The sequence below is a fragment of the Rhinatrema bivittatum genome, chromosome 2 (assembly GCF_901001135.1).
Source record: "Rhinatrema bivittatum chromosome 2, aRhiBiv1.1, whole genome shotgun sequence".
NCBI lineage: Eukaryota > Metazoa > Chordata > Amphibia > Gymnophiona > Rhinatrematidae > Rhinatrema > Rhinatrema bivittatum.
In genome coordinates this window covers 81,417,631-81,439,716 of record NC_042616.1, presented here as the reverse complement: position 1 = coordinate 81,439,716, position 22,086 = coordinate 81,417,631, and the positions used below count along the sequence as shown (strand labels likewise).

The window sequence follows — 22,086 nt, the reverse complement described above, 5'->3', positions numbered from 1 at the left end:
TATACCATCTGTACGTCATGACCGCCTTTCAGTAACAAGGGAGTCTGCTTTCTCTGTTGCAGCACCTATTTTTTGGAATTCATTAATGACGGATCTCCAGCTACAAGTCTGCCTTAAGAAATTCAGACTTCTTTTAAAAAGTTTCTTATTGAAGCAGGCATTTCATTGATAGCAATTTGCTAGACTTCTGTTATTAGGCATTTGCAGCTTGTAATCATCTTTTGTTTGTTAGTCTATTAATGTTTTTATATGTTTTATATTTATATTTTGATATTTATGTTTTTATTATGAATGTTATTTTTATTGTAAATATCTTAGACCTTTTTGTGTTAAGTGATTAATATATTTAATAAATTATGGAAAAAAAAAGGTAATCAGTCAATCCATGACTTCCATGTGTAGAAAGATTATGTTGAGAGAATTCATCCTGGTATTTTCTCTTGAAATATTTGCTAAGGTTTCTCAATTCTAAAATAGGACAAAGGTTTTTCTGACTTCAGGATCAGAAAATATCTTGAGTAAAATCCTTTGCCTTTTTCCAGTGTATAGATTGGTTCTATTGTATTGGCTGTCAACAGCGAAGTTATCTCCTGCTTTAGAATTTTAAATAGATCCCAGAAAGTTGAAAGAGGTGTTTGCAAAGAGAAGGGAAGTAGATTTTGAAAGCTCAGGTGATAGCCTTTGAGAATTTTCTTGAGGATCTAGCGATCTGATGTAATGAGGAGTAAAAAAACTGAAGCCCTTCCCCACTAGAAGGGCTCTGAGGGAGAAGGGAATAGCCACTGCTATTAATTGCATCAGTGGCATGGGATTTTCTTAGTGTTTGGGTAATTGCCAGGTTCTTGTGGCCTGGTTTGGCCTCTGTTGGAAACAGGATGCTGGGCTTGATGGACCCTTGGTCTGACCCAGCATGGCAATTTCTTATGTTCTTATGAAGTGAAAACAATAAGTTTTGCAGATAAAAACTAGGGCCAGACTTCTAGGAAAATTGTTAAGTAGCTCTTGCCTGAGCCCTTTGTGATATGGCCGCTTTGTTGTTGATGATGTTTTACTGCTGCAAGTGTTGCCTTTGAAACAGATACAGCTGGTATTTCCTAACAGGGTAATATTTTCTTCTGTAGGATTGTGATTGGTATTTTCTGTGAACTGATTGTTGTTCATGTAACCCTCTCTTGGTGGGGGGGGGGGGTGTTAGTTCCCAAGGGCACATAAACTTATTTATTCTTTGGGGCTGTTTCAGCTAGCACGTCTCCCATAACTTTATTCTCTGTCCCAAGGGTGGAATCATTTTTGTGGGGAGAAGCTCTCGCTTATAGCCCAGGCAGTGGTGTATGTGACTCTCTCTCTTACTGTGTGGTGTTAGATGCTGCATCTCAAAGGGTGAGATGCTGGGACAAACCAGGGCAGGACAAGGCAGTGAGTGTTAAGGAGAAATTACTAGTTACCTAATAATTTTCTTTCCTCTAGTAAGGGCAGGTCATTCCCCATGAGTGGGTTATGCACCTCTGCCAGCAGATGGGAGATGAAGCAAAAGCTGACATCATGGCCATATAGTCCCGCTCTGACATCAGCCTGCCAGAATTTTTTGGAAATGCCAAACCGTGGACTAAACTGATTATACTTGAACATTACTATTAACAAATCAACCATTCATGTTTCCCAACCAACAGGAACACCGAGCTCAGCCAAAAGAAGGAATATATCTAGTAAACTAAGGGCTAGAGTAGCCACTTACCAGTTTTCAATGAAGAACAGGAATCATACTCTGCATAGCTCACCCAAAGAAAGGCTAATCATAAATCTAAACATCGTCAGCTGAGGGTGGGTCAGGGATTGACCTGCCCTTACTAGAGGAAAGGAAATTATCAAATAAGTAGTAATTTATTTATTTATTTATTCTCCTTCCTCAGCGTTTCAGCAGGTTAATCCTCACTAGTGGGATGTACCAAAGCTAATTTCAAAAAGAGCAGGAGGCTGCCAGCTGTCCAGTAAATACCAGCCATGCATATGTGGTGTCCTCTCTAGCCCAAACATTCAAGCAGTAATACTTGGAGAAGATGTGCAAGATGACCATCTTGCTGCTTGATAAATTTCAGCAGGTAACAACAAACGAAGCTCCACCCTTGATACAGCCTGAGCCCTCATGGAATGTGGCTTAATCTATTTCGGCAAGACCACCTCAGCAGCCACATAGGCTGCTGTAATGACTTCCTTAACTTAGCGGGCAATAATTGCCCGCATTGCCAATGTTCCATGCTTACCTCCACCATATAGCACAAACAGGTGATCAGACTTCCGAACAGCTTTAGTCATCTCCAAGTACCACAGTAAATGATGCTTGACATCCAAGGAACACAAAAGATGGTACTCAACTTCATCTCTGTCCCTGTCCAAGGCGGGCAGAAAAATGGACTAATTTGAATGAAATTCTGAAACCACTTTGGACAAAAAAGAGGGTACAGTCCAAAGTTGAACCACACCTGGAGTCATATGGAGAAAAGGCTCACGGCAGGAAAAATCCTGCAGCTCAGAGACCCAACATGCCGAACAGACTGCTACCAGAAAAACTGTTTTCAAGATAAGCAACTGCAAGGAAAGAGTATGCAGGGGTTGAAAAATTGGACCTGCCAAAAACTCGAGGATCAAGTTAAGGTCCCACAGAGGCACTGGAAGCTGCAAAGGAGGGTGAAGATGCTTAACATCCTGCAAGAAACGGGACATGTCCAAATGGAAAGACAAAGATCCTCTGTTGACCCTCCCCCTATAACAAGTCAGGGCTGCAACTTGAACTTTCAAGGTGTTAAGGGCCAAACCCTTAAGCAAATCGTCCTGTAAAAATTCCGAAATCACAAAGTAATATCCACCTTGAGTGGTTGAGTACCTTGCTCAGAACACCAGGCCTCAAAGTCTCTCCAAACTCTAGCATAGGCTAGAGAAGTAGAAGATTTCTGGGCCCAAAGAAGAGTTGAAATTACAGCAGGAGAAAAACCCTGCTTCAACAACGAGCCCTTTCAATGGCCAAACCAAAGACAGAATCAAGCAGGTTCCTCATGCAAATTGGGCCCCTGATATAACAGATCCATCCGAGATGGTAGCCTAAAGGGACTGCCCACCAGAAGTCTCTAGAGATCAGCGTACCATGGCATTTGAGCCCAATTCAGAGCCACAAAAAGGACGGTGTTTGTTTGACTTGCAGTCTTCTGGACCAGCCTGCCTATCAGAGGCCAGCGCAGAAACGCATACAGAAGGGCCATTCCTGAACAAGAGTGTTGATGCCCATCGCTTTTGGGTCTCGCCTGTGACTGAAGGAGCATGGAATCTTTACGTTGTTTAAGGTCGCCAACAAGTCTAGATCTGGTAGGCCTCAGTGGTTCACCAGGAACTGAAAGGCCTCATCTACCAGCTCCCATTCTCCTGGGTTAAAGTTTCTCCTGCTGAGGAAATCATATTGTCCTTTCCAGCAATATGAGAGGCAGATATGCTTAGGAGATGCTGCTCCACCTACACCATGAGCACATCTTGTTGCACTGGTAGTGGACCCTTGGGCCGAGGTGGGTTGACGCTACTCATAGGGCAAGCCACATGGATCCCCACCATCGGGAGGCAGAGCAGACTAGGAGGTGGAGGCCGACTGGAACTTCACCAATACCAGTCCATGTTCCCTGCAGGTTGAGCCCTTGGGTGCCAGGGCCGGCTGGTCTTAGGTGGGCCTCCATGAGACGACTCCCAGTAGGTGGTGTAACAGGTAGCCAGGGACCAGCAGAGTATCAGAGGGACAGAGGTAGGTCCGGACGAGGCAGAGGTCTAGAGGCCCGGGTGCCAAGGAGGGCCAGACACAAGAGCAGGTGACGCCCGGACAGCAGAAGGCCGAAGCCTAAGAGGACCAAGTCCAAAGAGATAATGAAGGCATAGTCAGGAACAGGCTGGAGCCAAGGCAGGCGGCAGAGCTAGTTATGGTGCAGTGGAGCGAGAGCCAAGGACGGGAATCAGTCCGAGGCGTTGTTCCAATGAAGCAAGGTTCAAAGCCAGTAATCAGTCCTGAGCGCAGTTCCAATGAAGCAAGGGTCAAAGCCGGTAATCAGTCCTGAGTGTAGTTCCAAAGTAGCAGGGGTCAAAACCAGTAGTCAGTCCAAGAGTGGTCCAAACGTAGCAGCGGTCAAAGCCAGTAGTCAGTCCAAGCAAGACTAGGGAGGAACCAGGAACGGAATCAGGAACTGGGACCAGGAGCAAGGTCAGGAACTAGGATGAGCAACGAGCACACGACAAGCATGGAGACCTGTTTCCAAGGCAAGGAATGAGTGGCGGGCCCTGCCTTAAGAAGCAAGGCCCAATGATATCATCATCCGGGGCCGCGGGTAGGATTCCCACTGCGGCTCCTTTAAAAGAGAAAGAGGAGTGCATGCGCGTGCCTAGGAAAAATCTGGCCGCTGGATGGTGGCGTCTCCCTGTGGCACATGTGGGGAGACCTGCTGGGAACTGGAGGAGTCTGAGGAAGAGCCCGAGGAGCCCGCCCAGGGACAGAGGGAAGCCAAGGAGGCAGCGGGGATGCGGGAGTGCAAGTGGCTAGTCACTGCCGCCAGGGAGGATGGGCCGGGTCCGGGAGCCAGGCGCTGGAGGTTAGTAGGCCCGGTCGCGGGCCTGCCGCAATGAGGACATGCAACAGTACCCCCCCTTGTCTCTCATATACGAGTGAGAACGGAGAGACTCCAGTAGCTGCTGCAATATGAGAGTTATGGGAGAATTCTGCCCAGGGAAGTAATTCCACCCAGTTGTCTTGTTGGTCATTGGAATAGACCAGAGGAAACTCTTGAGTGAGCGGTTCATCCGCTCAGCCTGGCCATTGGCCTGGAGATGGTATGCAGTTAGTCAAGCTGATAGCGATCCCACCTTCTTGAGGCATGTCTGACGACAGGCTGGACTCCATTCGGTGAGCTGCAAGGTTTCCCAGTCAAACTGGAGTGCTGGAGCCACAATAATCCCAAGACCACTGGATGGATGAATTTCTCTACAACGAAGAGTTCGACCTCTTCTTCGTACAGAGCTCCGGTGAGGAGACGGATGGGTTCTGTCTCTTGGGAGATCCTTCCGGGCAGCAGGTCACCGTGAATGGAGGCAATGCATAGCGATGTCTCAATAGTGCGAGTGGTAATGCCTAGGAGGTGCACCAGGTCCTTGATGATGAAATTCCCACCTGCTTCTGAGTCGATCAGAGCCAAGGCTGGGAAGGAGCGATAGTCCCAGGTCAGGGTGACTGGCAGTGTCTGCTGAGGGGCCGGAGTAGAAGCGCCCAAGTTCAGGACCCCAACTGAAATTAGGCCTGGGAGTTTCCCGGATGGATGGGACAAGACAGGAGACAGTGGCCCGAAGCCCCGCAGTACAGGCACAGAGCCGACTGCCTCCGTCTGAGGCATTCCTCCAGGGACAGACACCCTCGGCCCAGCTGAATGGGTTCTTCCGCTTTGGTAGACAACAGGGTTCCACTGGGAGTGGACCCTGCTGCAGATGGCAAGCAGTAATGTTCCATAGTGGGGCATCGGGGCGCCCAAATTTCTTGGTAACGCTCCTGGAGGCGGTGGTAGCTTGCGGGCTGCAAGCTCATCCTTGAGTTGAGATGACAGACCATCCAGATAAATGGCTTGGAGGCAGTCCTTTTGCCAAGCCAATTCTGTGGCAAGACTCTAGAACTTGACTGTATATTCACTGAGAGCACGTTGGCCTTGCCGCAAATGTAGGAGACTGGAACTAGCTACAGCCTGCTTGCCTGGGTTGTCAAAGATCCAATGAAAGACAGTCGCGAAGCATAACAGCTCTTGGAGGAGAGAGTCCGAACACTCCCACAAGGGAGATGTCCATGCCAGCGCCTTGCCTTCCAGACATGAAAGAGTGAAGGTAACCTTCTTCATCTTATCCTAGAAGATGGAAGGTTGCAGAGAGAACTGCATATAGCACTGGTTGATAAACCCTCTGCCAGGGACCAGCAGAGTATCGGAGGGACAGAGGTAGGTCTGGACGAGGCAGAGGTCCAGAGGCCTGGGTGCCAAGGAAGGCCAGACACAAGAGCAGGTGACACCTGGACAGCAGAAAGCCGAAGCCTGAGAGGGCCAAGTCCAAAGAGATACCAAAGGCGTAGTTGGGAACAGGTTGGAGTCGAGGCAAGCGGCAGAGTGAGTCATGGTGCAGTGGAGTGAGAGCCAAGGACAGGAATCAGTCCGAGGCATAGTTCCAATGAAGCGAGGGTCAAAGCCAGTAATAAGTCCTGAGCGTAGTTCCAACAAAGCGAGGGTCAAAGCCGGTATTTAGTCCTGCGCGTAGTTCCAATGTAGCAGGGGTCAAAGCCAGTAGTCAGTCCAAGCAAAGCTAGGGAGGAACCAGGAACGGAATCAGGACCTGGGACCAGGAGCAAGGTCAGAAACAGGAACCAGGAACGAAGTCAGGAAGTAGGACAAGCAACGAGCACACGACAAGCGTGGTGACTTGTTGTCATCATCTGGGGCCGAGGGTAGGATTCCCGCTGTGGCTCCTTTAAAAGAGAAAGAGGCGTGCATGCCTAGGAGGAAGCTGGCCGCTGGATGGTGGCGTCTCCCTGCGGCACATGTGGGGAGACCCACCGAGATCTGGAGGAGTCCGAGGAAGAGCAGGGAGAGCCCGAGGAGCCTGCAGAGGGACTGAGGGAAGCTGAGGAGGTAGCGGGGGTGTGGGAGCACAAGCAGCTAGCCACCGCTGCCAGGGAGGATGGGCCGGGTCCGAGAGCCAGGCGCCAGAGGTGAGTGGGCCTGCCACAACGTTGACACGCAACACATCTATCTCCTCCAATACCTGTGGAATCTTGGTTCCACCCTGATGTTTGATGTAAGCCACCGTTGTTGCATTGTCAAACGTTATCCATACCGCCCGAGCCTCTAGCCACTCGGTGAACCGCAGGAACGCCAACTGAACCACTTGTGCCTCCAGTTTGTTGATGTTCCACTGCCAGTCTGCTGCATTCCAGCACCCTTGTACTACTAACTCCTAACAGCGAGCCCCCCCAGACCCGGAGGCTTGCATCTGTTCTGAGTACCAACCAATCCGGCTTCGACAGGGAAGTTCCCTTCCTGAGATGATCCACCTGTAACCACCAGTCCAACTGGGGTCTCACCTCTAATGGGAGGCGCAGCCTCACCACATAGTTCTGCGACTGCGGACTCCATTGGGAGAGCAACACATGCTGAAGATGGGCCATATGTGCCCTTACCCAGAGAAACACTTCTAATGCAGCAGCCATCAACCCCAGGACCTGGAGATAAGACCACACGTTTGGATGAACAGAGTTCCACAAGGATCGAACTCACAGCATCGTGTGGATCCGAAACTTTGGCAGAAATACTCTACCCTACCTTGTACGAAATCAAACCCCGAGATACTCCAGGGTCTGGGATGGCTGCAAATTAGTCTTGGCCAGATTACCACCTAGCCTAGTTCCTGTAGCAAGGAAACCACACTGCAGGAAGCGCGAAGATCTCTTCCACAGTCTTGGCTCGAATCAACCAGTCATCCAGATAGGGGTAAACTAGAATGCCCTTTTTGCAGACGGCTGCTGCTACCACAACCATGACTTTGGCAAAGGTCCTGGGCACCGTGGCTAGTCCGAAAGGCAAGGCCTGAAACTGGTGATGACAATCTAGGATAGCATATCAGAGGAATTGCTGATGTTCCCGAAGGATGGGAGTATGCAGGCACTCCTCCGTCAGATCCAGAGACATGAGGTACTCCCCTGCTTGAACTGCCATTATAACAGAGCGCACCATTTCCATCCTGAAATGCGTGACTCATAAATATTGGTTGATGCCATTGAGATCCAGTATGGTCTGAAATGACCCTTCCTTCCTGGGCACTACAAAATAAATGGAATATTGGCCCATATTCTGCTGTGATTTGGGAATGGGAATCACTGCTTTCAGGTTCAACAGCCGTTGTTATGTCGCTTCCACTTCTACCCTCTTCTGAGGGGAGTTGCATGGAGAGATCATGAAGGCATATGGAGGAATGCGAAAAAATTCTAGAGCATACCCATCCCGAATCACTTCGATAATCCATTCATCTGAAGTAATCTGGACCCACCTGTGATAAAAACGGGATAGGAAACCACCTATCTTCTGCACCAACAGGTCAGCCTGCGAACCTTTATTGGGAAGACCAAGTGACTCCACCTCTGGAGCCTGCATCTTTTTGAGGTCCTCGGGGGCAAAAGGACTGAGACCTATGGAAGGGATGGGACCTCTGAGAAGAACCTCTCCTATAGTCTCGAGAGTAGCCACTCTCTCAAAAAGACCGAGCAACTGGTTTCTTGTCCTCTGATAATCGAGAGACCTGGGTCTCTCCCCATTTACTTGCAATTTTTTCCACTTCACTGCCAAACAAAAACGAGCCCTTGAAGGGCAGCTTGGAAAGATTGAATTTTGAAATGGTATCCACTGACCAGTTGCACAGTCATAGCTGTTACTTGGCTGCAATAACCAACGCAGCTCCTCTGGCGGCTGTGTGAACCAAGTCACAGCCCGTATCAGCTAAGAAGGTATCCCCTGGGTCTCCGGTTCTATCATAAGTCCAAAATCGGACTCTGTGCCACCAGATTCTTGACAAAGATGCAAGGTAGCCGAGCTACCAAGGCACGAGAAGAAGAAATTTACAAGGTCATTGTCACTGCATCAAAGGCTTGCTTAGAATAGCCTCAATTCTCCTATTCTGAGCATCCTTCAATGCTGCACTTTCCCCAATTGGGACGGTGGTACGTTTTGTGACAGAACACACCAAGGCATCCACTCTAGGGAAACACAACTGCTCTCTGGCCTATGGATCCAAAAAACCTGCCATGACGGGTCCCTCCTTTAAAGATGCCTCTGGCGCCCCTCCATTCCAGATCAGTCAACTCCTGGATTACATCCAGGAGAGGAAAGAAGCAAGAAGCCTTGCATAGGGTGACCAAAATAGGATCCTTTTTCTGCATCCCCAAGGAGTCAGGCCCAGCCACTTCGAGGGTCTTCAAGGTCTGAGAGATCTAACCCGGCAACTCATCTCTATGAAAGAAATGGAGAAGAGTTCTATATGGCTCCAAATCTGGGGGAATGTCCCCTTCCTCATCAGGAGAGCCACCACCATTATTATCAGTATTGTCTTAATCCATCTGCATTCAAGCTTTGTCGACCGCACTGCGCCACAGCGCTTGACCATGGAGACAGGCAGAGGAGCACTTGGAGCACATGTGTAAGGAAAATTGTTGCATGCCCCAGCAGTTGTGCAACAAAGACTTTGGCTGCTCACCAGGAACGTGCTGGTCTGATCAACCCGCCCCGTCCCGAGGGGGAGACTAGTCAGGCTTTGTGGTAGCAACGGTTGGCAACAACAACAGGCTTGTGGTGGCAACGGTTGGCAACAACAACAGGTTCTGTGGTAGCAACTGTTAGCAACCACGACAGGGAAGGTTACTATGATCAGCAACTTTCCTTCGCACACACATTTGTTATAAAAGCCGAGAGCTGGAGGGGTGGAGGAGGAGTCTTCTGAAGTGCCTTCATAGACGTATGGAGTGCTGCAGCTTTCCCCTCCTTGCCCTGTAAGACAAAGAGACTTCTCGTGATGAAAGGCTGATGTACTCGGAGGGTGATGGACAGGTATGTGACGTTGTATATATGTATAGAACTGTAAGCTTTGAACCATGACGTCAAGCAAATAAATATCATAGAGAGCGTGTGGCAGTGCTTTTATTCTTGTACCACACAACATGTAACTACCTTAGTAGGTACTTTTGATTCAGAAGAACGGCCCTGAAGAAATATCTGCAAGCCCTGGAAGAATTCTACCCAGGAAAAGGAGGACGGGTCCATTCCAGGCCCGAACCTGACGTCCTGAAAGCTAGTGTCCCCTGATGACTCAGCCCGTGGATCAATCAAGGGAGGGGACACCCCTGCCATGTCTCCTTCAGTCCCAAACCCCTCAGATGGAGGAGATAGCCCATTGCTGGTAAAATCAGAAGGAGGTAAATCTCCCCGAGCATTCAGGCAGCGCTGACATAAGCTTAAAGAAAGCTCCTGCTGAATGGCCCTGATGTGGCATGTAGCACAAATAGATAAGCGCTTAGGCTTCTTCACTGCAGGCACCATAGTTGTAAGTGTGCAAACCGATAAAGGCTTGCGCCTAGATTACCTGCATGTATAAGCCAAGCCCAAATTAGACACACAAAAAATATACACTCGTGCAACTGAATGCCCAAACTGGACACCCAGTACTGACACTAAGAAAGATGCCTAAGCTGGATGCACAAGATATGCGTCCAGAAGGAAAATTGCCCAAATTGGACGCACAAGTGAGAACAAATGCACAAACGGATATGCAGGCTCGCTAGTGGTCTGCAGCAAAATATGCGTGAAAACTACCATGCGACCTACCACGAACCAAAATGGGAGAAGCCTGGGAGCGGGCTTAGCAAAGGGCTGCTCAACCTGCCATGCCTGCATTACCTATTCACCTCAGAGAACTCCCCAGAGACGTGAGTGGGACAGCCGAATGCCGAGGAAACAGATCCTTTCTCCTGCATTCTTCCTACTTTTCGCTGTTTTTTTTTTTTTAAGTTAAAAACATTTAGCTGATCTCAGCCTCCCTGGCTGAGAGCAGGAATGGGTCCTGTACAGTGGGGAGAGGGCTAAAGCATTCACCGCCAAGCTTCTCTCGGCCTGAAACCGCTAATTGAAATTTAGTTCCATGCCAGTCAAGGCTGTAGTGATATTTAGATGTCTCTTCGTTCTGATATCGCCATCCTCTTTCTTTTCTTCTTTTTTACTCACAGGCAATCCCCCGAAGGGAAAGCAGAGTTGCTTACCTGTAACAAGTGTTCTCCCAGGACAGCAGGATGTAGTCCTCACATGTGGGTGACATCACTGGACGGAGCCCTATCACGGAAAACCTTTCTGTCAAAGTTTCTAGAACTTTTGACTGGCACACTGAGCATGCCATGATCCCTGCAACCACAGGGGTCTCACTTCAGTCTCGTTTGTAGCAAAAGGTGTGAGCGAAAAAATAAAATAATAAAACTTTTCGTACACAACTCCGTGGGGTGGCAGGTGGGTTTTGTGAGGACTACATCCTGCTGTCCTGGGAGAACACCTGTTACAGGTAAGCAACTCTGCTTTCTCCCAGGACAAGCAGGATGGTAGTCCTCACATGTGGGTGAATAGCAAGCTACAGGCTGACTCGTATTTAATTTGGACCAACAGTGTACAACATGTGCAACAGGCACAACAACTGGTGTACTATTGGTAAAAATGAGGCAGCCTGAAAATCACAGCAGATGGATGTGGAAGGAGTTGGGATTATACTGGAAATAAATTCTTCAAGACGGATTGTCCAAAGGCAGAGTCTTGACATCCTTCCTTGTCCAGGCAGTAATGTGCTGCAAATGTGTGAAGAGACCTCAATGTTGCAGCTTTACAGATCTCAGCAATCGGTACTGAACAATAGTGTGCTACTGAGGTTACCATGGCTCTCACTGAGTGTGCCTTCACTCGTCCCTGGAGAGGAAGGCCTGCTTTTTCATAGCAGAATTCAATACAGTCTGCTAGCCAATTGGAGAGAGTATGTTTGCCCACTGCAACTCCTGGTTTGTTTTTATCGAAAGAAACAAAGAGTTGTGTGGATTTCCTATGGACTGCAGTGCTATCTAGGTAAAATGCAAGTGCACATTTACAGTCCAAGGTGTGTAAAACCCTCTCACCCTTGGGAAAAATGTGGGCAAGACTATAGACTGATTCAAGTGAAAATCAGTAACCATCCTGGGAAGGAATTTAGAGTGAGTACAGAGGACCACTCAGTCATGTAGGAACCTTGTATAGGGTGAGTATGTGACAAGTGCTTGTAACTCACTAACCCTTCGAGCAGATGTAATGGCTACTAGGAAGAGAACTTTCCATATAAGAAATTTAACATCACAGGAGTGCATAGGCTCGAACGGGGAGCACATGAGCCTTGTAAGTACTACATTTAGGTCCCATTCAGTGACTGGTGGCCTTAGAGGGGGCTTAAGTTGTAATAGGCCCCTCATGAACCTACTCACAAGGGGTTGCGCTGTTACCGGGGCATCCCCAACTTGTTTGTGGTACGCTGAGATGGCACTCAGGCATACCCTCACTGAAGAAGTCTGGAGACCAGAATCTGAAAGGTGCCAAAGATAGTCTAATAGAGATGGAGTAGGGCAGGAAAAAGGGTCAATACCTTTTTACGTGCACCATATGGTAAATCTATTCCACTTTGAACGATAGGATTTTCGTGTGGATGACTTTCGTGAGGCTACAAGCACTTGAGAGACATCAGTTGAAAGGTTGAGCGGTTGCAGGATCAAGCTTTCAACATCCAGGCTGTGAGCGACAGGGTGTTAAGGTTCGGATGGCGTAACATGCCTTGGTTCTGAGTTATGAGAATTGGCACTGTGCCCAGACGAATAGGTTCTCTGATTGAGAGGTCAAGAAACATGGGAAACCATACTTGTCGAGGCCAATACGGGGCTATGAGTATCATTGAACATTTGTCCTGTTGTAGCTTCACTAGGGTTTTGGCTATCAGCGGTATTGGGGGATACATATATAGGAGGCCTGTGTTCCAGGGGCGAGCGAAGGCATCCTTGGCTAACTTGTTTGGTTGTCTGTGCAGGGAACAGAATCTATCCACTTTGTGATTCAGTTCGGATGCAAAGAGGTCTATTGTTGGTTGACCCCAGCATTGGAAGATTCTGGTTGTTACCACAGGATCCAGAGACGACTCATGGGGATGGAACTGTCAGCTGAGGCGATCTGCTACCACGTTCTGCATGCCTGCCAGATAAGTAGCCCATAGATACATTGAGTGTGCAAGGGCCCAGGCCCAGATTTGTGCGGCTTCTTGGCAGAGGAGATAAGAGCCTGTGCGCCCTGCTTGTTCAAGTACCACATTGCAACTGTGTTGTCTGTTTGTATGAGAACAGTCTTGTATGAAAGGCAGTCCTTGAACGCATATAGAGCATAACGTATAGCTCAAAGCTCTAGGAAGTTGATCTGAAATGTTGCTTCGAGCTGTGTCCAAGTACCTTGAGTTTGAAGATTGTTCACACGAGCTCCCCAACCCAAGGTAGTTGCGTCTGTGGTCAAGGTTATCTGTGGAACTGGTTGCTGAAAAGGTAGACCTGTTAGCAGGTTGACTTTGTTCGTCCACCAGAGAAGCGATAAACATAATTGGTGGGTTACTTGAATCTGGGATGAAAGTGGTTGAATGGCTTGGAGCCACTGAGATTTCAAAGTCCATTGAGTTATTCTCATGTCCAGTTTGGCCATAGGAGTGATGTGGACCATGGAAGCCATGTGTCCCAGCAACTTTAAGAATTGATTGTGCGCAGAGATACAGCTAGTCTGGAGAGTGTGTCTGCATGGTCGTTGGGCAGGAAGGCCTTTGCCACTGTGGTGTCGAAATCTGCTCCGATGAAAGTCAGGAGGTGAGATGGAGTCAGCTGGGATTTTTGGTAGTCGATGAGAAATCCCAGAGAGTGTAGCAGATTGATAATGAGCTTGAGAGCTTCGAGAGCTCCTTGCTTGGATTGGCTCTTGATGAGCCAGTCGTCCAGGTAAGGAAAGATGTGTATGCTTTTCTTGCGTAGATGGGTCGCAGCCACTGCTAGGCACTTTGTAAATACACGGGGTGCTGAGGCAAGTCCGAAAGGCAGGACCCAGTACTGAAAGTGTTGATGTCCCACTAGGAAATGCAGGTAATTACGGCGATGTGGGGACATTGGAATGTGAGTGTAACCATGTTGAAGATCCAGAGAACAGAGTCAATCTCCTTTTTGCAGAAGGGGAAGCATGGTGCCCAAGAACACCATCCTGAATTTTTCTTTTCTTAGAAAGTTGTTGAGATTGCGGAGGTCTAAGATGGGGTGGAGGCCGCCTGATTTCTTTGGAATGAGAAAATAGCAGGAGTAGAACCCTCTGCCCTGCTGTGCTCGGGGAATAGGTTCCATGGCCCTGGCACCCAGAAAGAAACATAGAAACATAGAAATGACGGCAGAAGAAGACCAATCGGTCCATCCAGTCTGCCCAGCAAGCTTCACACTTATTTTTTCTCATACTTATCTGTTTCTCTTGGCTCTTAGTAACCTTATGTTCTAATTCCCTTTTCACCCCCACTATTAATGTAGAGAGCAGTGATGAGGTTGCTTCCAAGTGAATTATTAAGTTTGATTAGTTGGGTAAGCGGCAGCATAGCTCTCTGCCATGAAGCAGAGGGCAATGCTGGATATGTGTGAAGTATTAGTTTTTCTTCTCCCCTGCCGTTGAAGCAGGGAGCTATGCTGGATATGCACTGAAAGTGAAGTATGCCATGAAAGTCACATTAACTATCATCAAATATTGAAAAGCCTAATAATTGGTAATACCTATAGCCCATGAACCCATCCCTGTTTTTTTTTTCTTTTTTTGTTTTTTATTTAATTGGGAGATGGCTGTCCTTCATCCTTCCACTCCGTGAAGGTGGACACCTACCACTGGCATCCCGCTCCGTGAATGCCTCTGTGGCTACTGCCGCTCCATGCAGTGTTTTACTACCTGCTCTTTATATGCGTCCTCTAGACCTGATGGATCCCATCCCTGTTTTTTTTTTTTTTTATTTAATTGGGAGATGACAGCCCTCCATCCTTCCGCTCCGTGAAGGTGGAACACCTACCACTGGCATACCGCTCCGTGAATGCCTCTGTGGCTACTGCCGCTCCGTGCAGTGTTTTGGTGGACAGTTCTGAATATAGAAGACTTGTGTGATCTTCTTGCATCCACAGAGGATTGGGTAGTAAGTCTGGGGGAACCATGAGGAAGTTTAGATGGTATCCCTGGGTTATGATGGATATAACCCATTGGTCTGTGGTTATGTTGAGCCAGTTGGTTATGAAGTGGCGAATTCGACCTCCTACTGGCAAATCTGGTTCTGGATCAGAATAATCACATAAATTACTAAAATGGCTGCACTAAATAGGATGAGGTATCCAATCAAAACCCTCCAGGTTGGGAGAAACAGAAAGGGATGGGAGGCTAATAGATGTCAGGATTCTAAGCAGGTACCTAAGGCCATCTAGTGACTAAGCCAAGGGGGTGCCACATTCAGAAGTAACAGCAGATAAAAGTTTGGAGGGTCGCACTGTAACTGTTTATAAGTCAATAATCTCTTTCACCTATAACCTCCTCTCTGCGGTGTTTTGTTTTTCACTATGCCAAGGGAGGGAGAAAATACCATAGAAGAAACAGTTAGATGTATCTATGAGTTTGCAATCTGGGGGGGGGGGGGGGGGGTAAGACAGCATCCTCAACCCCAATATCACACCTTGCACTTTTCTTTAAGAAAACCCCTTATTCGAAGGGCGGAACCAAGATGGCCGATCTGTAGCAGAGCACTGCATTTGAGGTCCTTAGGACAAAATTTAAAAGTTTATCCTGCAGCAGTTTCCTTAGCTATGGGACGGAAGCGAAAACCGAGAGGTGAGCCTTACCCTGCAGCCCCTCCGAACGCTCCTGTCGCTGGTCCTATGGACGCACACGTGGTGCAAAAAGACCTGAATGCAGGAGCTCAGCCGCTGGAGAGGGGGGGGGGGGGGGGGAAAGCAGAGCTACCCTCACTCCTAGGCTCAATATCACCTTTGAGCCCTGTTCAAGGAACCCCACCTGGGAATCCAGCCGCAATGTGGAGCCCTCCGGAGTCGGGAGAACAGTCGTTAGACCGAGGAGTTTACCGACAGAGCTCAGCAGGGCACGACAAAGGAGAGACTGCCACCGTGAGCCCAGGAATATCAATGGGGCAGACCGGGGAAGGAAAAGGTGCACCACAGGGGGAAACTGGAGGAGCTGAAGGAGGTATTCCCGAAAAATCGATGCCAGCTGCGGTAAGACCAGCTGTACTTACACTAGAAACTATATGGGAGACATTAGTGGATTTGAAAGTCTCTATCATGTCACAAATAAAATCTTTAAGTGATTCGGAAAAAGAACTGGAGGATAAAGTTAAAGTTGTGGCTAACTCGCATGTGGATATGGAGCAGCAGATTATGACTAACAGGGATCAAATTAAGAATATTCAACTAACTCAAAATGTGATTATAAAAGAAAGGAAGAGCATTTCAATGAAATTGGAACAGATGGAAAATGCAATTAGAAGTAAAAATTTAAGATTCATTAATTTTCCATTGATTTCATTAATTCCCCTGAGAGATATCTTTAAAGGTATCTCCAGGAAGTGCTGCATATTGGGGATACAGAAATGCCACCTATCTCGAATATTTTTTATCTTCCAAATTTAAAGAGGTCTACGGAACAAAATGGAGGATTAACAGCTTTGATCCCCACTGCTGAATTGCCTCTGAATACCTCTACATTTCTAGAGACTTCCAACACTGAGCTTGCGACACCAACTACTTTGATTGTGAATTTAATGTTAGAACCAGATAGAGATTGGTTATTAAAATGTTGTCTTAAACATAGGAATGAATGTTAGAGTAATGTTAGGGTTTTCTCAGATGTAGCACGGGAAACCCAGAAGAGGAGAAAGGCCTTTCTCCTAATGAGACCGCAGGTAATTCAGCTTGGGGGGGGGGGGGGGGTGTCATTTTTCCTAAAGTTTCCCTGCAAATGCTTGGTTAAGCATAATGGTAATTCATATGTATTTTATGACCCCCCACAGCTGTCTCAGTTTCTGGCAGGGAAAACTCCTATAGGCCCCACAGAACCTAGAGATGATGTACCTGGTTCCTCTTAAATGATATAGGTTTTGAAATGCTACAGTGAATGCCTTTATTTCTTGTTATGTTATATAGCATATTTCTTTAGGTTGTGTATATTCTGCCTCTCATATATTGAGGACTAGAATTCTGAGAAATGATAATGTACTTATTGTTTGGAATTTTCCTGAGAATAACTGATGTATTTCTTTTCTTTCTCTGTATTTCCCATCAAGAATGTAATCTTGTTTGAATTTTTGAAAATTGCATAAAGATAAAAAAGAAACCCCTTATTCATAGCACCCATTCCATATGCAATCATCTACCAGGGAAGATCAAGTAAATATATTTTTACTAATAATTTGTGGAAAAACAGGAAAAGTGACTAGACAAAAGACAATGAGGGGAAAACAGATATAACAGTGCATTTTCTTATATGGAAGGTGCTTAACTTAACCAAAGCAAACAGCTGTTTACTACACACTAGACGGTTCTACCCCTGGGTACCCAGGACTCTAATACCCCACTAATAATAACCAGTCACTCTATAGTAATGTGCACACCAAAAAAGAAAAAAAAACACGTCGGGGCCCTTTGTAGCCACTCAGAATATGAGTGAGGTAGAATCCCTGAGAGAACCCCAATCCTCTGAGTCCTTTACAGAAGGGGCACACTGAAATTGAAATTTGATTAGCAGATCCCTGGCACAGTGAACAGTGTCCTAGCAGGCTCTACCACTGAAGGAGTCTGTGTTCCACTGGAAATGAACTGCTACAACAATAAGGCTGCATGCATGGACCTGTAATCACCTCTCCCTAGAGTACCTCATAAGCAGGTTATACTGTACATATCTCAGTCTATGAGAAAGATCGGCCTGACTTTGGGGAATCTTAAAGAGGACATCACACTGCTTTTGCTCTCTGGGCATCCAACCTTATTGCTCTCTTTCTCTTTCTTTGTTGGTGCCCTCTTTGAGGTTGCGGACATCAGCTCTGCTCTCCCTGTTTTCAGCATTAGTGCCTTCTTGTATGTCTTTCCCTCAGCTAATAGCTATAGCCTCAGCCTGGGAAAAGCAAAACATCCTTAGTTGGTGATCATGGTGCTCTGACTGGCTCCTGCATTAGCTGGACTCTCACTTTGCATACTGTTCAGCAGAGATGGAGCAAAGTGGGCTTCCTACTGTTCAGCTTGTTAACCCTACAGATGCTGGTTTTTGCAGAATGTCTGTTCTGTGCAGGGAAACACACAGAAGTCCTGGAACATTTGTATTTATTCACCCTGGCTGCAACAGCTTATAGTCACAACCCCCTAGAAAGGTCTGAAGCATAATTTTGAAGTCCAGATGAAGCACACTCTACACTCTGGAATTCTAGCACATAGTAAGCTCTGGGAGGCATGTCCAAATTAAAGGTCCTGTCACATACCTATTTTTTTAAACTCTATTTATATGATTTTTGGCATACAAATATAATAACAAATAGAATTATAGTATCTAATGATAACCACGGGATCATAGCTCGACTAAGCAGAATAGGAAGGACAATGTTGCGTTCGGCGGTTCATGGGAGCAGCCAGTGAACAGCTGCTCTCGCCTCTATGGCCGGGCTGGACGCTCTTCTTCCCAGTGCGGCAGGACACTTCCCAAGGCAGGAGGCCACCAGGTGCCACGTAGCAGAATGCCCTCAGCTCCAGCTCCCTGCACTTATCTTTAGGCAAGCATGTGCACACCCGACCTTGGGCCATTTAAAGGGACCACAGTGGTAAAGTCCCCGTGGCCCAAACTGATGACATCACCGGCACTGCCCTATATAAGGATAGTTTCCCTGATGCTGCCTGCCTCAACAACAGGTCCAGATATGTTTGTAGTGCGTATTTCTTCCTGCCTTCATCTTCCCAGCCTGTTCCTACCTTCGTCTGCCCAGCCTTTCTCAGCCCTATCCATCCCTCTTACTCTCTCTCTCTTGGATGGATACCTGGTTTGATCCTTGCCTGGACTCTCAATATGCCTGATTGCTGCCTGCAATTGACATTTGCCTGGACTCTTGATATGCCTATTCGCTGCCTACCATTGACCCTTGCATGGACTCTTGAGATGCCTGACCGCCACCTGCCTAGGACCCTAGCCTGGCCTTGGACCACTTCTCTAGTCATTAGCAGAGACCCTTGCTTATGTCCTGCCGGCCCCGGCACCCAAAGGCTCAACCAGAGGGGAATGTGGGCTAGTAAAGGTGAAGCTCCAGATTGGTCTCTGCTTTCTCTGGGTCTACCTGCTGGCAGTGAAACATGCAGGGCTCCTTCCTAGAGGTAGAGCCAATCTCACCCCAGTCCAAGGGTCTACAGATACAACAGTTTGCTGAGGCCATGGTCTCAGCAGACTTGACCTCGCTCCAAGCAACCCCCAGTATAGTCCGCAGGCTATAGGACCAACAGGGTGCCTTAGAGCTCTTCACTGTGACCATGGATTGCCTCACTACTTGCCTGTATGCCCTGACTTCACCTTCTGCACCGCCACTGCTGGTACTGGTGCCACCACTACTACCAGCTCCCAGTCTGCCTGTTCCTCAGCTGCCAGCGCTACCCCAGTATGCGGGAGATCTCAAGCGGGAATTCATCAACCATTGTAGAAGATTCTCTACTGCCTGGAAGCTATCGCAGATAGAGACATTTGTGAGTTACCTTCGTTCTCTCAGAGCTTTTCCTGGAACCAGGTACTCGCTCCTCAAGGGCCCTACCAGTTCCAGCTACTGAGCGTCCTCAAGACCTTATGTGAGTTTTGTCATCCAGTTCTGGCTATGTACATTGCCTACCCTGTCTACTCACTATCTAGTTTTCTCTACAGCTCAGCAACCCTGGGATCGCTGTTCCAGTACCTGAGGGACTTCAGCCCTGCCGGACATATCAGCTCACTACTGCTACCTCTGGTGGTTCTACTAACCTGTCTAATAAAAGAACTATCTGTGTCTGTCTCCATGCCCAAGCCTAGCCGGTGGTCCCTCTCAGGATATCCTCCTGGAGGCGCAGTCATCTGCCATCGGCCCAAGGATTCACCTATCTACATTTCTCTACAGCTGGATGCCCTCTCCCAGCACTCCTCTGGTCACGAGATTGCTAAATCCTCCCACTCTCTAACAGATTGCTAACTCCTCACGGAGGATCATAACAGATTGCTAACTCCGCCTACGGAATATAACAGATTGCTAACTCCTCCCACTCTAGGAGTCAGTTTCTAACAGATTCATAACAGATTGCTAACTCCAGTGGATCCGGCTTTAATTTGGAGAAGGAGTACTCCTGGGAATCCAGCTTAAGGTATGGGATGTCAGTAACCCATGGACCCGGCACACCTCTCTGCTTTGCAGGCTATACCGGGCCTGGCTCAACGTATCTCAGAACAGCAAGAAACCTTGGAGAAACTTACTGCAGCATTTCATCAGCTTCACACACAGAAGATACAAGGCACAACTTCTACCCAAGAAGGTCAGTTACAGGAGGTAACTTTAAAGACAGCTGTTCCACTGGCGACTCCTATTTCCTTTTCCGGATAACTCCAGAAGACGCGGGGCTTATTGAACCAGTGCAGCTTGCATTTCACCTTATAACCTTCATTATTTCCCACGGGCCTCTCTATGACCTCCTACATCCTGTCATACTTAGATGGGAGAGCCTTGTCGTGGCCATCTACCTTGTGGGAACGCAAGGACTCTATCTTGCAGGACATAGAAGGATTTATGGACTTGTTTAAATTTTTTTTTGATGACCCTGCTCGTATGTCTGTTGCCGGGTTTGCTTTAGTGGACTTGAAGCAAGGCAACAGATCATTGGCTGAATTTGCCATAGAATTCAAGACTCTTGCAGCGGAACTTTGCTGGGACCCCAGATGTCTCAAGACTCTCTTCTGCAGAGGCCTGGATACCTGCTTGAAAGATGAGCTGGCCGCTCGCCGGACACCTGACTCACTGGAAGAATTGATAGCCTTGGCTACTCGGATTGATTGTTGGCTCCGAGACAAGGTGAAGGAACTCCGGCCTAAGGTGTTAACTGGGTTGAAACAGGCCAGTACCCCTGCACCTCGGAAGGATCCAGCAATTCCTGCTGTTGATACAGATGAACCAATGCAAACTTGGTCGTGGACACTTGACCTCAAAGGAGAGAAGATTCCGGAAGAAACGCGGCCTGTACATGTACTGTGGTCAGCCCGGCCATGATATCTCTACATGCCCCATTCGTCCGGGAAACGGACGGGCCTAAGTCCCGCGGGAGGACTGTTCTTGGGCCATACGGCGTTATCTCCTCCACTCTCTCATTCAGGCTCTGTGACCTCGGAACCAGTTACGGTTCGGACCCCTGCCATGTTGGACTCAGGGGCAGGAGGCAACCTTATTCTCAGTCATCTGGTGGAAGACCTGAGGAGTCCCTTCGTCAAATTAAAAGATCCATTATTGTATCAACTTGAAGTGGGCTTTGGACGTTCCTTTACATTACCACTTCTCTTGAAGATCTTAATGATGTCCACAGCAGTTTATTCCTGGCTGTTGATATTCATAGCGGTTGCTATGTTCGCCATGGCTAGATGGCGCTCTTCATCTTTACCGTCTTCATGGACTATAACTGATATTCATAGCGGTTGCTATGATTCACCATGGCTAGATGGCGCTCTACATCTTTACTGTCTTCACGGACTATTACTTAGAGATTTCTGCTACGATTGTTTCACTTGGAAGTCGTGCCTGAAGGACTACAGCACTATTGGTTCCGAAGAAGACATCTCTAGCTACCTGCCTGTTTGTTTTGCTGGTGCTGCCACCATCTCTCTTCCAGCAATTCTACGGAAGAGTTATCCAGAAATGGGTTTTGGATGTATACCAACTTGCCACTTCTGTTGAAATATCTGTGACATCCATAGCAACTACGTTATTGCTACTGAATTCAATACCTCATCCAGTTTCAGTACTGAAGAAGGTACCCTTAGATGTGGGGTTGGATGCATCCCAACTTCGCCACCTTTGCTGAAGGTTCAGTGATGTCATAGCAGCTGAGCTATTGCTGCGGAATGCTACACCTCATCCCATTACTCACTGATGAGTTACCTTCAGACGTGGGGTTGGATGTACCCCGACATCACCACTTCCGTTGAAGTCTCAGTGAGGTCTATAGCAGTTAGCTACTGCTGCTAAATTCTACCATCTCTCATCCAGCATCATCTACTGGAGAGTCATCTTTAGAAGTGGACTTTGGATATTCTTCGACATCACCACTTCCACTGTATTCCTCAGTGACGTCCACAGCAGCTCCACCCATTGCTGCTGATAGCATCGATAATTCTCTGAAGGATTCTTCCA

At 47.7% G+C, this 22,086-nt stretch overlaps 1 protein-coding gene across 1 annotated transcript in view; it reads right to left on the bottom strand.

The window, feature by feature from the left end:
• Nucleotides 1-22,086, bottom strand: part of DLEC1 (DLEC1 cilia and flagella associated protein) — a 778,557-nt gene that overhangs the window by 148,989 nt on the left and 607,482 nt on the right. The gene's annotated exons all lie outside the window — the stretch shown is intronic.